This window comes from Spermophilus citellus (genome assembly GCF_964194105.1).
Source record: "Spermophilus citellus genome assembly, chromosome: 1".
NCBI lineage: Eukaryota > Metazoa > Chordata > Mammalia > Rodentia > Sciuridae > Spermophilus > Spermophilus citellus.
In genome coordinates this window covers 12,055,301-12,069,745 of record NC_138182.1, presented here as the reverse complement: position 1 = coordinate 12,069,745, position 14,445 = coordinate 12,055,301, and the positions used below count along the sequence as shown (strand labels likewise).

The 14,445-nt window shown below is 49.3% G+C and overlaps 1 protein-coding gene across 2 annotated transcripts in view; it reads right to left on the bottom strand.

Annotated features, from left to right (window-relative positions):
• LOC308645674 (G-protein coupled receptor 183-like) overlaps positions 1-13,191 on the bottom strand; it is a 31,956-nt gene extending 18,765 nt beyond the window's left edge. For both annotated transcript variants that reach the window (XM_081287985.1, XM_081287986.1), the window contains exon 1: positions 13,093-13,191. The gene's annotated coding sequence lies outside the window, so the exon portion shown is untranslated. The remainder of the gene's footprint in view (positions 1-13,092) is intronic.
• Between the last annotated feature and the right edge of the window lie 1,254 nt (positions 13,192-14,445).

Below are 14,445 nucleotides of genomic sequence, written 5' to 3'. Positions count from 1 at the left end.
GTGTTCTGTTGACTCACCAGCCCACCTGGGATGACTGCCACCAACTGCTCCGCATCTTCCAGACGGAGGCCAGGAAACTGGTCCCTGGAGATGACGGGCAACCTACAGCCAACCCTGACCTGATTCATGCTGCTTTTCCCTTGAGCAGGTCGCCCGCAGCCAAGTGGGACCCCAACACAGCAGAAGGTAGGGGGAGGCTCCAGGTCTATCGCCAGTCTCTAATGGCGGGTCTCCGGGCTGCGGCCCGAAAACCAGCTAATTTGGCTAAAGTTTATACAGTGATACAAGGGAAACAGGAGTCTCCTGCTAGCTCCCCAGAAAGGTTAATGGAAGCCTTTAGACAATTTACCCCAATCCGGAGTCTCCGGAGAATCAGGCAGCGGTCGTAAAGGCTTTTGTTCATCAGGCAGCTCCAGATATTAAAAGGAAACTACAGAAGCCAGAGAATCTAGAGGGTAAGAGTGTTCAGGATCTCTTGGCCACAGCACAGAGAGTCTATAAAAATAGGGATACTCCTGAGGACAGGGAAACAAAAGCCACCAGGGAAATGACAAGGGTGTTGGTAGCAGCAGTGCAAGGAATGGAAAGGAGGCAAAGCTCGGGGGACTGGGGCAGAGACCAAGAGCAGGAGCAGCGCCGACTTATCGGCCTGCGACTGCGTAGAGACCAGTGTGCCTGCTGCAAGGAGACAGGTCACTGGGCAAGGGATTGCCCTAAGAAAAAGGAAATGGGGCTAGAGCCCCGTCCCCCTAGATGCACCCCAGCACTGGTGACTAACACAGAGGAAGATTAGGGGTGTCGGGGTTCGGCTCCCCTCCCCGAGCCCAGGGTAACTCCTCAGGTGGAAGGGACTCCAATCGAGTTCCTAGTGGACACTGGAGCTCAACACTCGTATTGACGGAGCCGCAAGGAAAATTACCTAAAAAGACTTCTTGGGTACAGGGGGCTACAGGGATTAACAAATATTCATGGACTACCCGAAGAACAGTGGACCTAGGTGTGGGCCAGGTGTCCCACTCGTTCTTAGTTATCCCTGACTGCCCCTATCCGCTGTTGGGAAGAGACCGACTCACAAAAATTGGAGCTCAAATTCACTTTCAACCCGGAGGCACTACAGTCTCTGATGGTCAGGGGCAGCCTATTCAGGTACTAACTGTGACCTTAGAGGATGAATATAGACTGTACCAACAACCTGTCCCCAGCAATCAGGATATAGACTATTGGCTAAAGGAGTACCCAGAGGCATGGGTGGAGACAGGAGGTATGGTTCTGGCCAAACACCGGCGGCAGTGTTTGTGGAGCTAAAGCCTGGAGCGGACCGGCTAGGGTTCGTCAATACCCTATGTTGGTGGAAGCTCGAACAGGAATAACCCCCCATATTTGGCGACTGTTAGATTTGGGAGTCCTGAGGTCTTGCCAGTTGGCCTGGAACACCCCGCTTCTGCCTGTTCGGAAGCCTCAGTCGAACGACTACCAGCCGGTCCAAGACCTGAGGGAGGCAAACAAAAGGGTGATGGACATTCACCCCACTGTCCCTAACCCGTATACCCTCCTAAGCTCCCTGCCACCTGAAAGACAATGGTATACAGTACTAGATCTAAAAGATGCCTTCTTTAGTCTGCCCCTGGCCCCCAAGAGTCAACAACTATTCGCCTTTGAGTGGTCAGACAAGGAAAAAGGAATCAATGGACAGCTAACGTGGACCAGACTCCCACAAGGCTTCAAGAATTCTCCTACTATCTTCGATGAAGCACTCCATGAGGACCTAAGTGAGTTCCGGGAGAAGCACCCTGAGCTAACTCTCTTATAGTATGTAGATGATTTTTTGGTTGCAACCCAGACCAGAGAAGAGTGCCTAAAAGGGACCAGAGTCCTGTTGCAGACCCTGGGGGACCTAGGTTACCGAGCCTCAGCCAAGAAAGCTCAAATCTGCAAGCCTGAGGTGACATACCTAGGGTATCTGTTAAAAGACGGGCAACGCTGGCTAACACAGGCAGGAAGGAAACAGTTTTAAAAATCCCTGTACCCTGGACCCCAAAGCAAATAAGGGAGCTTCTGGGATCGGCCGGTTTTTGCAGGCTGTGGATACCTGGGTTTGCTGAATTATCCAGGCCTTTGTATGAAGGCATGAAAGAAACTCAGCCCTTCCAGTGGACCACGGAGATGGGCAGAGCCTTCGATCAAATTAAGACTGCTTTGCTGTCCGCACCTGCTCCAGGGCTACCCGATATCACAAAACCATTCTATCTGTACATTGATGAACGCAAGGGGGTTGCTAAAGGAGTCCTGACCCAGTATCTGGGTCCCTGGAAGAAGCCAGTGGCCTACTTGTCAAAAAGGCTGGACCCTGTGGCGGCCGGCTGGCCACCTTGCCTGAGGATGATCGCTGCCACTGCCCTAATGGTAAAGGACGCCGCCAAACTAACCTTAGGACAAGGGCTACATATCACCACCCCCCATGCCATCGAGGGAATCCTGAAACAACCTCCGGATCGATGGCTAAGCAACGCCAGGCTCACCCATTATCAAGGGCTGTTACTTAACCCTCTCAGAATCACCTTTCAGGCACCCTCAGCTCTCAATCCCGCGACCCTGCTACCCAACCCCAACTTGGAGGCTCCCTTGCATGACTGTGCACAGATCCCAGCGCAGGTCCCTGGCATCAGAGAAGGCCTCAAGGACCAGCCATTGCTTATCTGGTTTACAGATGGGAGCAGCTTCATTCAACAAGGTCAGAGGTTTGCAAGTATGGCAGTGGTAACAGAGACTGAAGTGGTATGGGCTGAGCCCCTCCCAACGGGAACATCAGCCCAGAGAGCTGAACTGAGAGCCTTGACCCAAGCACTAACGCTGGGAAAAGACAAAAAGCTGACTGTGTACACCGATAGCCAGTGTGCTTTTGCCACGGCCCACATACATGGCGCCATCTATAAGGAAAGAGGGCTACTGACAGCCGAGGGAAAGACTATAAAAAATAAAGAAGAGATATTGGCCCTCATTACCGCCCTATGGTTGCCTAAGAAATTGGCCATTGTCCACTGTCCAGGACATCAGAAACCTAAGGACATAGTATCTAGAGGGAACAATCTGGCTGATAGAACCGCTCGGGGAATAGCTATGCAAAGAGAGACTGTGATGATAACCAACCTGCCTGACCCGGGCCCCGAAGCTACCAGAAATGCCACAATATTCCAAGGAGGGCTTAGAGTGGATTAAAGGACTGCCTGTGACTCAGTGCCTTAATGGATGGTGAAGAGACTACCGAAGTCATGTGATAATACCTGAAAAATTAGGCAACAGAATTTTACAAAAGATGCATCGCTCCACCCACATGGGTGAGAGAAAGACGCAGGACCTACTAAGGCATGCTAAGATAAAGATTAAAAATTCAAATTCCAAGATCCAGCACATTATTGCTACCTGTAAGGCCTGCCAGCTGACGAATGCGGGCCACAGCACGACCAACCCTGGGAATCGGATAAGAGGAGACAGACCAGGAGCCTATCGGGAAGTAGACTTCACTGAGGTAAAACCTGGCAAATGTGGATATAAGTACCTTCTAGCTTTTATAGATACTTTTTCAGGATGGGTAGAAGCATTTCCAACCAAGCATGAGTAGTAGTAGTTAAAGCTCAAGTAGTAGTTAAAAAGTTGCTGGAAGACACCTTACCCAGGTATGGTTTCCCAGTCTTGGTAGGGTCGGATAATGGACCGGCCTTTGTGTCTAAGGTAAGTCAGGGACTCATGTCTATTCTTGGGGCAGATTGGAAATTGCATTGTGCTTACAGACCCCAAAGTTCAGGACAAATAGAGAGAATGAATAGAACTCTAAAAGAAACCCTAACCAAATTGACCATGGAGACTGGTGGAGACTGGGTAGCCCTCCTTCCCTACACCCTGTATAGGGTATGAAATTCCCCTTATAAATTAGGAGCCACTCCCTTTGAAATTATGTTTGGCATACCCCCCCCCCATAATCCCCTGCTTGTCTGAGCACCTGCTGTAGAATTTGATGACTCTGACCTCTTATGTTCCCTAAAAGCCCTGGACAAGCCCACCAGGACGTGTGGCCCCACCTTAAAGCTCTGTACGAGACAGGACCCCCTCCTCAGCTGCACAGCTTCCATCCCGGAGACTGGGTCTGCATAAAGAGACATCGACAGGACTCACTGCAACCTCGCTGGAAGGGACCATACGTGGTCGTGATCCTCACGACGCCCACTGCTCTCAAGGTTGACGGAATCGCCACCTGGATCCACTCCTCTCACGCAAAGCCAGTGGACCCATCCTCCTCGAGGAGCGACTTCATTCCGGATTCGAACTCCAAGTGGAAAGTTACTCGCCATAAGAACAATTTTCTTAAACTTAAGATAAGGCGTTTAAACCCTAGTTAGGATGCTGTTATTAGGCTGGCTGCTTAGTTTTGCTTACATTAGTACTGTTCTTTGTAATAACCCCCATTTTCCATATAAGTGGACCTGGGTAATCCAGAATCCAGCAACTGGACATAACATAGTCTTGGCAACTCAGGAGGGACCCCAGATATGGTTTCCTGAGTTAGAATTTGATCTCTGCCAATTAGCCAAGAAAACCCCTTTGACAGTGATTTCTGCTAGCCACATGTCTGAAAGGAAGCCCCCCTGTAAGATAGATACCTGGTACATATGCCCCGGAGAGTCCCGGCCCCCCGAATGCGGGAGTTCTGCAGAATACTATTGTAAACAGTGGGGATGTGAAACTAGTGTGGGAGGATCTGGAGCTTGGAAGGTCACCAAAGGTGACTTGATCAAATTCTCCAGACCCGACAATCAGGATTCCAAGATACAGGCCAGGTTCACTCCTGGAGGAAAAGAAGCACGAGGATGGGAACAAGGGAAGTCCTGGGGAGTAAGACTTTACCGGATAGGAGGCAGTGGTGGAGGACTCATTTTCACCCTCAAGGTTTTAAAGACCCAAATTGTACCCCCTGTGGTGAGACCTAACAAAGCCCTGACCCCAACCCCACCTGCTAATACCCCCATTATGCCCAGAAGTACCCAAGTACCCAAGACGACCCAGAGGATCCCTGAAGAAAAGGACCTAAACTCTCCACCTGAACTGCCCCACCTAGTAGTGCCCGGCATTTCAGGGGAGAACGCCTTGGGCGCTCCCTTGTGGAAACTACTGCTAAAAACCTATGATGTTGTCAACAAAACCCGACCCCAGGTGACAGAGTCCTGTTGGATGTGTTATGATATGCAACTCCCCTTTTATGAGGGGATAGCTCTCCCAGGAAGTTACACACTGACTAGCAAAGTACGGGACTGCCGTTGGGAACCAGTGGAATCTGGACTTAGCTTAGAGAAGGTTATTGGAAAAGGCAGCTGTGTGGGAAACCCTCCACCCTCCCTGCAGCATTTATGTCATCAGACTTCCCCTCTACCCACCCAAATGACTTATCTATTACCATCAGAAAACAGTTGGTGGGCATGTGACACAGGCCTTACCCCCTGTGCTCACACGGCTGTGCTCAACCGTACCCGTGGATTTTGTGTTATGGTTCAACTTGTACCCAGATTAATTTACCACTCTGAAGAAGAAGTGATACTCAGATTAGAAAGTAAGGAATCACAAAGGAAGGTAAAGAGAGAAGTAGCTGTAGCCATATTAACCATAGGAACCCTGTTAGGAGCAGTCGGAGTGGGGACTGGAGCAACGGCCCTAATTCAACAGCGCTCCTATTTTTCCAGTCTGAGGGAAGCCATAGATGAGGACATCCAAGAACTACAGAGACAGGTAAAATATTTGGAGGAATCACATGCATCCCTTGTAGAAGTCGTGCTTCAAAATCGAAGGGGATTAGATTTAGTCTTTTTACAACAAGGAGGACTTTGTGCAGCGCTAGGGGAAGAATGTTGTTTTTACGTTAACCATTCCGGGGTAATCAGACAATCAATAGCCAAAGTACTGGAAGGATTGGAGAAGCGGAGGAAAGAGAGAGAGCGACAGAAGGGATGGTTTGAATCATGGTTTGATTATTCCCCCTGGCACACAACTTTAATTTCAGCTTTGGTTGGACCCTTACTTGTAATTATGCTTGCCTTAATAGTAGGACCCTGTATTATAAATAAGTTTGCAGCCTTTGTAAAGGAAAGAATCAATACAGTCCAGTTAATGGTGTTACGGGCCCAATATCAGCCCCTAGACAGAGATAATAGAACTGAATCCTATGAGCTCACTCAGAGGAACCCATGATTGGCTTCCAAGGTACCCAAAAAGAAATGGGGGAATGAAAGACCTACGCAATCTCATTCTACTTGGGACCTCATTTTGCTCTGAAACTTAACCTCTGACCTACTGCAGTCCTAAAGTCAGGAAAATACCACAGAAAAGCTCTGTGGAAACAGTTCTCGGCAAAGCCGCAGATGGTGATCACCTAAGAGAGGCCAAGATATGGAAATATCTGAAATTCCAGATGGCCCCCACCTAGGTGTGGTGACCAGTATCTAAACTAGAAGCCCTGCAGCTTGGCACGTACCCCCCTTGAGACACCCTCACGGTTTAAACCAATCAATTTTAAGTACACTAATCATGTTTTAGAGTTGTTATTTGATTTTCCCGCGGTGTGTGATGATTTGCTAGGAGATGCTATGATGTATATGGGGGTCCCTGCCTTCTCCAAAGAATGTATAAAACTGCTGCAAACCCTGGGCTCGGGGCCTCTCAGCGTCACCAGTTGCTGTGCGCGCGCGGAGGACCGAGCTAGCTCGCAATAAACACCTCTTTGCTGCTGACATCGATCGTGGTCTCTGGTGGTCTTTTGGGGGTCCTGAATTCGAGCATAACAGTTTCCCCCAGGCTACAGACTTTTTTTTTTAACCTTGTATGGTATTTCAAATCCTTTCTTGGGAACCTGCGCGTGCGCTCACCCGACCCATCTCCCATCACGTGTGAAGTTACCATCTCTGCAGCCTCTCTGAAGTCTTCTTGCAAACCTCCCTCTCTCTCACAATGGACCATCGCCCGAAAGTCCCCTCAATTCTGTGCGCCTCGTCCATCGCCTCCCTTACATGCTCAAGGCTGTGGCCTTATCCAGGCCTCAGCCTCTGTGTCCAGGAGGACAGCCACAGCTTCACCTCCTGGCCTCCATCCTTGGCTCTCCAATCCATCCACGTGCTGTGTCCTGCCATGAGACGGTCTCTGTTGGTTTTTGATTTTCCATTCAGAGGCAGCCAATCTTTTTCTGACCTGCTTTTAGAAGCATCTCAGTACCTTTGAAAACAAACCTCCTCTTGTGTTTGGCTAATGCACCTTGAGTGGAAGGAGCCCCTGTCCCAGGCTTTGCAGCGCCCCACCCCTGTCCCTCATTCTGTGCTTCTACCTGTGCCACACACCGGAAGCCACTTTATCTTGTCTCCTCAGGGATGGGAATGGCAGCAGGCTCTTTTATATAAACCAGACCACCAAACCCTCAGCCCTCACCCACCAGGGAGTTGCAGCGGCAGTGGCCACGGGCGAAGGTATAGTACCTTGCTCTAGATTCAGTTTGCTAAAATACTCATCCCATTGTGTTATTTGCTGCCTACGATTTTCTCATGGCCTCAACTTTTCTTCAGAATGCAGTCCTAATTCTGTGACCTGGCATTTGCTACTCTCTCTGAGTGACAGGCCTGTCCCTTCCCATGCATCCTGGTCAGCTCTGCTTTTTCTCACTCAAGATTCAGCTCTTGGGCTGGGGCTGTGGCTCCGTGGTAGAGCGCTTGCCTCGCTTATGGGAGGCACTGGGCTTGATTCTCAGCATTGCATAGAAGTAAATGAATAAAATAAAGGTCCATCAACAACTAAAAAAATTTTTAAAAAGATTTAGTTCTCCTCCCAGCAGCCCCCTTCGACTGCCCCCACCTAATGTAGCTGCTCCTCTTCCAGCCCCCATAGCACCCTAGGCTGTGTCTCAAAATAAGTGCAATATTGTTGGGGGCCCTATAAGAAAAGTGACAGCTCTCACCATCTCCGTTCCTCTAGGCCTGGCACAGGGGTCAGTACAGAAGAGGTGCTTGGTAAATGGTCACCGGATGCAGGAGCTAGGATTGATACTATTACAATCCTGCCTTCCACAACTCCACCTGGCTTGTCTCCCTGCTTCGCCCAAAGCCACCTTCCCACAGGAGTGCATTGGGCATCCCCTTTGTACCCTGGGCCAGCCACTAGGTATGGTCTAAGACCTATCCTGACCTGCAAAGAGCCACCAGGCTGAGCAGAAGCTGAGATAGCCTGCAGGTCATGGAGAACCACATGGTGCCCTACATGCGGATGTCAGCTGCAGATGAGAAACCACCCTGTGCCTGCCCATGGCCTTGTAGACTCACAGGAACTGAGAGATGCTCCTTCCACTCCTTCCATGTCCAGGAGAAGAAACTGAGTCCCAGGGAGGTGAATTGAGCCGCCCACGGTCAGCCAGGCAGCTACCTGCGCCTTGAAGCAAAGACTTTTCCAGAAAAAGAAGAAGTGGGCCCCTCCCTTCCCCACAGCACATGGAGAAGAGAGAAACCTTCCACTAACTAGCACCAGCTGCACTCATCCTCCTGTTCCTTCAGGAGGAAGTCACAATTTCACTGAATCTCTTCTCCTTCCTCTCTTTTGGTCAATAAGTATGATCGAAGCGTCTTTCCTGTTCAAGGCACTGTGCAAGGCAGTCAATAAGCCAAGAGAAAACCCCACTTTCAGGCTGGTGGAGAAGACCCAGAGTGCAGGGAAATGCCAGAAGAGAGGTTCAGACAGGACAGTGGTGAAAATTCACAAGAAAATGCCCGTGGGAGAGATTTACTCAGAAGAGCCACTTCTGGGGAGATCCCTGGGCTCTTCTCAGTCCCCAGCCCTGAGCATCCTGACCTGCCCCGACCTGCCCCGACCTGCCCTGAACATGCCTGTGGCTTAGAGTGAAGAGTCTGCAGCCCCCAAAGGTTAGGGGAAGCCACAGTCACTGGGTCAGGCTTTGTTAGGCCCAAGCTCTGGGAGGGAAGGCATCCTCCCAGGGGCCTGCATGCAGCCTGGCCCAGTCACCAGGGACCAACGTGTGCATGGGACAGACACATGGTTCCTTCTTCCTAAAGTTTTCCTATTGCAAGGATTTAACCCCAGGAAGAATGACTGGGTTCAGGCCATGCTCCCCCAGATATGGCAGGTTGGCATTGGAGAAAACACCAGAGGCTGGAGGGCCACGATGTCCTTCCCTTGTCCTGCTCTTTGGAAGCAGGCCCCCAAAACCCTCATTTGAGAGAAGGCCTGCCTGTGGCCAGAGTAGCTAGACATTCTTGCCTCTGAAGACACAGGGACCCAGAGAAGAATCTAAGCAAGTAAGTTTCGCCATGTCCCCCCAGTTTGTGGCCATTAGATCACACCTTTGTCCCCCTCTCCTATTTCTCCAGGACTTCACCAAAGCTGAGCAGCAACACACACATGGCCCCATGTCACATGAAACTTCTGTTAAATACATTTGAATGTTTTTTTTCTTGTTACTCTGTCTTCTGTTGTAGGTCCTTACCCATGAACCTAGAGACAGATGAAGAAAGATATTTCTTTTCCCCTGCAAGTGTCCCCTTAATTACTCTTGTGGTCATGTCTCTCTTTTTTTTTTTTTATTTTAAGTAGAACATACTGTGGGAAGGGAGAAAGAAATCTCATGACCAATGTCCCTCTAACAAACGGAGAAAAGCATAACAAATGGATTTAATATAAGTCTTACATGATGCAGGCAACTTCAGAAATGGAGACCCAAGGAGGCAGGTAAGAGTGTGTTTATGCTTAGGTTTGAAGCAGAAGGTAAAGAGCATGACTGGCCAAGGCAGGGTGACCTGACCCTAATGGTGACCAAGGGGGAAATTGAGCACTGGGTTTCTGTAGATTCTTCTTGGCCTCTCAGCTTTGGGCAGGACATCTTTCACCTGAGTGTCTAATGACCTACATTTGGGGGCAACACATCACGGAATTGTTGATGGCCACAATTTGGAGAGACGAGTGGGAGAGGGTAAAGAGTGACTGTCTTGGTGCTGGGGCTCGGGCTCAGCGGCAGAGCACTTGCCTAGCCTGTGGGAGGCACTGGGTTTGATCCTCAGCATCACATATAAATAGATGAATAAATAAATAACAGAAAGGTCCATTGACAAATTTTTAAAAAAAGTGACTGTCTTGCTTCTGTAATTTTCCTACAGCTTAAAATATCCAGTATACCAATGGGACTTCTTTTTTTGGTGGTGGGGGTGCGGGGGATATCAAGCTCTGAGCCCTGACAATACTTACAGAAAGGACACAAATCAGCAATTTGATGAATTTTCACAGAGCAAACACACCCAAGTAACTAGCACCCTGATCAAAAAGCACTCAGAAACCTCCCCCAGGCTCTGCTTCTGCCCACATGAGTATTGCCTGGTCTTGAATTTTGTATAAATAGAATCTTACAATGTATGTTTTTGTTTGTTTATTTACTCTGACTTATTTTGCTTGTTTTGGTATGTAGGAGAGAAATAGTCATATATTTTTCTCATGATCCATACCCTATAACAAAGGATAGATTAAAAGCATCACAAATTTGCTTACTCAAAAATGTACATGACCCACAAAGCCAGGAAGAGCTGTGCATTTCCACGCCTGGTTTCAAGGAGAAACAGACAGTCGTGTGCACAGGTGTAATGGAGCACAGGGGCTGGGCGAGTGTGGAGACCAGAAGACTTGTTCAGATTCCTCTGGGCTCCGGGAGCGAGGCAGCAGCCCTCTGGAATGAGGGTTTTGTGAACTACTGTCAGGCAAGGTAGGTAGGAGAATTCCTACAGCTCTCACCCAGGGGTGGGGTAGGACCTTCTTACTTCTTGTTTCTCAGCTGTCAAGGTACCATATTTGGCCCCTAGACAGGTACGACTTGTTCATATTGCTAGTAATTACAGTTCTTCTCTCTCACTGGTATATACTTTTCCTTTGATGGGATGTACTAGCACTTCTTTATTCAGTCATTCTCCTTTTGAAGTGCATCTTCCCTGCAGCTGTTACAAATGTTACGTGTGAGAATTCCAAAGCCATCTTTCTATGAGTGTGCACGTTCATTTTCACTAGGATGTGCCCCAAGTGGGAACTGCTTGGCCACGGGGGAGATTGAGGCTCAGCTTCAGTTGCTACTACCCTATTCACTTTGTAAAAGACTAAGAGCAAGAGGGAAAATATTTTGAAACTTAATTTTTTTTAAAGAGAGAGAGAGAGAGAGAGAGAGAGAGAGAGAGAGAGAGAGAGAGGATATTTTAATATTTATTTTTTAGTTTTCAGTGGACACAACATCTTTGTTTGTATGTGGTGCTGAGGATCGAACCCGGGCTGTACACATGCCAGGCAAGCGCGCTACGGCTTGAGCCATATCCCCAGCCCCTGAAACTTAATTTTTTAAAAACCTGAAAATAGCATTTATAATTGATGTCTTATCAAAGAGATACGTTTCTTCTGTGGTTACACAAGTAGATTCTTAAGAAAACAATTGGAGGAAAATGGAAATATGTGTAGTCCAGTATTTTTGAAGTCCAGAATAAGTGGATTTGAATTTTTTCATTGTGGTAAAATATACATAGCATAAATCTACCATTCTAACTGGTTCTAATGGGTTCGTGATCATTTTAGTGGGTCAGGTTCAATGCCTTTAAAAAATAAACAGAATGGGAAATGAACAGAACAGAAAAGAAAATGCAGTCTAAAGGGCAGAAATATTGCTTCATGGAACCTTCGCTCCAGTTGTGTGAGCTCTGGATAAAACTACCGAACACGGGTCGCGTGCCACCCTTTTAACTGAGGACTGGGAAGCACACCTAGATGTCAGCAATGTTCTCGAACAAAATTAGAATGACCTAGAGCTGACACTGGGCTTCCTGAATGTGTATTTTCCAGCCGGTCCCACTGCTTTGCTGTTGATCCTGTCACTCACAGCTAGACGGGTCATAGTGTCCAGGTCCCGCATAGACTGGTGAGGAAGGGTGTCATGCTCTCTGCCCCATGAGTGAGTCCCCAGTAGGCTGAAGAAGGAACTGGGGTCGCAACAGGCACTTCTTAACCTCCATGGTGCCCAGCTGTGGGTGCCCATTTGACCCTCTCTGCCTTGGGGTCATCCAGGAACAGCACAAACCTAGAAACTTAAGAGCAGGGAAAGGACCTGCGGTTTGGCATTTTTCAGAACTTTTTTTCTCGTGTGTGTCTCTGTGTGTGTGTGTGTGTGTGTGTGTGTGTGTCTGTGAGTATGTCTGGGTGTGTCTGTGAATGTGTGTGTGTCTGTGTGTGTCTCTGTGTGTGTCTGTGAGTGTGTGTGTCTGTGAGTGTGTGTGTCTGTGTGTAAAGCACTTTTCATGTGTGCAGCTCAGGAGAGGAAGTGCTAAAAATAGAAGAGGCCACTGGGAGGAGCAGGCACAGGAGGAGGTCTGCTCTGAACACCTGCTGGTCTCTAAATCTAGGTGGAGCTCTCCCGGGGCAGTTCAAAAAGCAGATCCTTACCCCACCCCATACCCCCAAAAAACTTCCCCAGCCTTTTATTTTATTTTATTTTATTTGTACCAGGCATTGATCCTGGGAGGTGCTTAACCACTGAGCCACATCCCCAGCTCTTTTTCTCTTTTATTTTGAGACAGGGTCTTGCTAAGTAGCTTAGGGCCTCACAAGTTGCTGAGGCTGACCTTGAACTTGGGATCCTCTGCCTCAGCTAAGGGGTTACAGGCATGTGCCACCATGCCCAGCCCCAGCCTCTTCTTAAACCCATAAAAATCCTAAGCTCTCCGGCCTACAGTCCTGTGCCCCAGCTCCAGGGTCCTCATAGACTCCAGGAGGAAGAGGGTCCTCATAGACTCCCATCTGACTTCAGGAGCCTCTCAGCAGCCGGCAGCATGTGCAACAGGAGGGCAGCTCTCTCCTGATGCAAACCAGCAATGCCTTCTTACTGGTGTGGTGTGAAGATCCGAGCCACGCCGTGACCCATAGACCCGCAGAAGCCCATGTCTCTTCTTTGACCAGGAGTCGCTGCGGCACAACAGATATGGGAGGCGGGGGTGCTGGTCCCCAGGCTGTGTTTGCAAAGCATCCCCCGATTTTACTTACAGTGTAGGCTTCTCGAGGACTGGATTTGGCAGGAAGAGGAGAAAAGGCGACAGAGGTTTTGGGGGGAGGATCAAGACTCCCCCTCTTTCCTCCAAGCCCATTCACCACCTGTCACCCTCTCTCAGCAAGCACAGCCTACCTCCCATCCCCCACAGTGCCATCTGCTGCCCTGCCCCCTCCCCTGCTCTCTCTCTGCTCCTTACCTGGTGGCTTCTCCCACCCCACAGTGTCCACTTCTTCCCTTGGCCCAGAGGCTCCGGACCCCCATAGGTTAAACCCAGTGGTGGGAGGGAGGGGAAAAGAAAGGAAGAGAGGGAAAAGGGAAGGGGAGGGACCCAGTTAGCAGGAAAGAGTGGCTCTGTCCCTTCTGGTCACTCTATGAAAGCTGGAGCCCTCCCCCTCCGCGTTCTATCCAGTTGTTTTGAATGGAGACAGCTTCCCTTCAGGTGCCCTGGAGAGAAGCCTTAGGTTTTGCAGAAACCTCAGCCAGCCAGAGAGAAGCCCCTGGGCAGCTGTGAAGACCTGACAGAGATGCCAAAGGCCCCTCAGGGAGAGTCCTGCCCTCTGCCAGGTTGGTGGTGCAGAGGGAGGCCAGGCCAGTGTTAGTAGATGGGCGCACTTCTGAGCTGAGAGCCTAGACCAAGCCCTTCACCAAGTAGGGTTCAATTCCAAATGCCAACATTCTCAAAGAAGGAAGAAGCCAGACTCTACTTGGCCTGGTATGCTAATTGAGGTATAATTTGCATACTGTTGGCATGAACCCTTTTCAAGAGTGAGTCAGTGTTTTTTTAGAAGATGTAGAGTTGTGCAACCATCCAATTCTAGAACATTCCCATCACCCCAAACACATCTCTTGTTTTCACTTAAAATCACTCCCATGCCATCCCAGCCCCAGCCACCCCTGATCTACTTTCTCTATTTATGGATTTGCCTTTCCTGGACATTGCATGTGAATGGAGTCATATGATGTGTAGTCTTCTGGCGGTGGTTGCTGCTCCTCCTCCTCCTCCTCCTCCTCCTCCTCCTCCTCCCTCACTGGGGATGGAACCCATGTCCTCACACGCTAGGCAAGTGCTCTACACTGAGCCACATCTCCAGTCCTGGTGTCTGGCTTCTCCCACTGAACTTTTGAGGTTTGTGTTGTAGCATGCGTGTATCAGTAACTTCTTTCTTTTTTTATTGCTGAAGAGGCCTCCCAGGCCTTGGATTTTTATCAACAGAGAGGGAAGATATTTGTTGTCATGCAGAAACTGTTTCTTCCTTCAAGGACACAGCTGAGAGGGAGGTTGGCCCGGGTTTTGTGTGTGGATGGAGAGATGGATCTCCATGAAGAGAAGACACACACCAGAGACC